Genomic DNA, 2,940 nt, shown 5'->3' on the forward strand with positions numbered 1-2,940 from the left:
ATTGTCTGATTTTCAGCGTGTCTGTCATGTATTCTTCCTTTAGGTTTTCCAGCACCTGCACAACACAGCAAACTGGGCCTTCTGAGTATACAACAGAGAGACTAGAAATGTATACCAATAATCCAAAACCAGTTTTTATTGTTTGAATTTTGATTTCTTATTTTTCTGCTTCCTTGCTTTTCTTAAATTTCTTACTAAAAATTATATATTTAAAGTATATGCGCTAACTTGGATGGTAATTTCTCTTCACCTCTCCCTGTATAGGTTGTTTTTGTTAGTTTTTTTTTTCTCTTTTTCCTGTTGTTTTACATTAGTATGTTTCTTTCCTGGACTAATTCTGTATAGTCTGTGCACACTCTAGTATGAAGTTGTTGATGTCTCTGTTCATTTACCTTAATAATCAGCTATCAATTAGTCAGGCATTTCCAGAAATGGCTTCAATCCATAGATTTCACACAATTACTAAAAGAGTATGTGCACATTTAGACACCTATCCTTCAATTATTGCCTCTTCAGGGCCTAGGCAAACCATAAACAAGAGAATATTGAGACCTATGTATCACCTTTTCCCCAAGTATTCCTTTTTAAGTTTTGACTATCCTCTTGTTTTCCCGGACTGTTTAGCATTAATCAGCTGAAATATTAAATAATTGCCACTGATTTTGAATAATACCCTATGGATTATTCCTTATTCACACACCAGCAAGCTCAAGATCAGGTCAAGTAATAACAATAATGCTACTTGGAATTTCAGGGAAATACAACATGGATCATACTTCTTCTGCACTCAGAAGTAATTCTATGAGGTGTTCCATACACATTGAGCTCTGTCCCCAGTTTTTCTCAAAAGATTTCTCTTCCTATTTTGCAAGGATTTGATTAATTTTCAAATATCTGAAAAAAATGAATATAGCATTTTGCTTGTGATTTTTCTATAGCAAAATTTATTTATGTACCACCTCATTCTAGAATTCTGAAAGTTTTGACCTTCTAAGATTGAATTTTGAAAGTGTTTGATTAAAGGAAATGAAAAGTAGGACTTTATAAACCAGAAAATTTTATAAACCATTTAATTGAGGTAACTTTCTTGAAACATAGAATTTAACAACTAGGCGAAGACTGTGAATTCATTTTCATTTTCATTTCAATTGTAATTAAGACAACAGTATTATTATATTATAATTATATATTATATATATATAATAATATATATTATATATTATTTGGGATAATAATATTGATAGTTTTGCCTTAGCACAATTATAATTATCCTGTTCTTCATAAAAGTATAGTCCAAAGAGTTTTGACATACCTGAACAGTCCATTGAACATGAGAAGGATCAATTGTATCAACAATATTATGCTCATTAGGCAGAATGAGCAAAAGTTGAACTCCACATGGTGAGAAATAAATTATATGAAGTCTTTGATTTGCCATTTCAGTCAAAAAAAAATGTAGTGTATCTTTTCTAAAATAAAAGAAAAAATTATTTTCCTTGCACTTCTTATCAGAGAGAATGAAGCAGCATATCTAACAGACCTCAAGGTTTTGTAGAAATAAATCACCAACACAGATATAATTCCAGGCCTGGCGTTTGATCCATATGTAAAATAATATAGAATACTGACAACTTTTAGTAAAACATTTGTCCATACTGTGTTGCACCCAGCTCTGTTATTTAGGCCAAACAAACTATCAGACCCTAAAATTCTGGAGGAGTCAAAGGTGGAAAAAGATGGAATTATGGATCTCATGGAGAGTCCTAGTGAATAAATAAAATGCAGAAATGAATCCATGCCATTTGTAGCTTAGAATTATACCTCTTCTAAAACAACATATCCTCTTTTACCCAGCCTTAGAAGAGTTGGAATGCTTACTCACATGGCACCACTTGCTCATGTTTTATAATTTCTATTGGGGTTGCACCCTGCTTACCCAATGATGTTATAAAGTAGGACAACCACAGTCCATCATACATTGAAAATGGTACATATGAAGCCAAATCAAGAAGAACAGAGGGCAAAAAGTTGCATGTGCAGATGAACAGGTAGCATGGGCCTCAGATGGCCATTAACAGGGTCTTGTGTAATAGCTGAAGAAAGATGAAACATCCCAAGCTTGATTTATACAGAGTTTGGATTGGTATGTGAGAGAAGAGAAAGGTTGAATATTATCTGCATGATGATCATAACCCAACACAGCTTTGAAAAGTCAGTATAGAAGTCAATTCTTTTAAATGGGTAGACCTGAAGCATTGCATCATATCATGAACTTTGTGTGGAAGAAATGCTCCAGGGTACAAAAGTAGATAGATATTCAGCAATCAATGACTGTCTCCATGGTCAGGTTCCTGTAAAGAAATGAACTGGAAGATTGGAGACTTAAAGGTCTGGTGCAGAGGCATGTGGATGAATATGTGGGCATGGCATTGACATATAAAAATGTTTGTATCTTAATTGAATATCCACAATAAATCATTCTATACATAAAAGCAGAAACGCTACTGAGCATCCAAGAAAAAATGATTCACATAGTGGATACTACTGATGTTAGCCACTATATTTGCCTCTACAAACAGCAAGTATGGACACAACCCAAAATCTACATCTACATTTATGTTGATATCTCTATACATGTATGCTTTATTTTTTCTCTTTTGCCTATGTGTTCATCATGCACATATACACCAAAAGACAGAAATAATGATGTTTAACAAGAACTTAATTTATAATGGCCTGTGATAGTTCATAATCTTTGAAATGCAGACACCAAGATGTGAGTAGACATGTAAGAATTTATTAATGGAAATGCCTGTGAAGGAGAAATGGGAGGGAGCCAGAGGAGACAGGGATGGTTTTCAGTATATGATACCATTCAGAGTCCTCTGAAGTAGAGCAGAAAGAAAACATGGCTGGGATCTCCTTCTGGACCCTCTGTTA

This window comes from Spermophilus citellus, assembly GCF_964194105.1.
Source record: "Spermophilus citellus genome assembly, chromosome: 4".
In the NCBI taxonomy this organism is placed as follows: domain Eukaryota; kingdom Metazoa; phylum Chordata; class Mammalia; order Rodentia; family Sciuridae; genus Spermophilus; species Spermophilus citellus.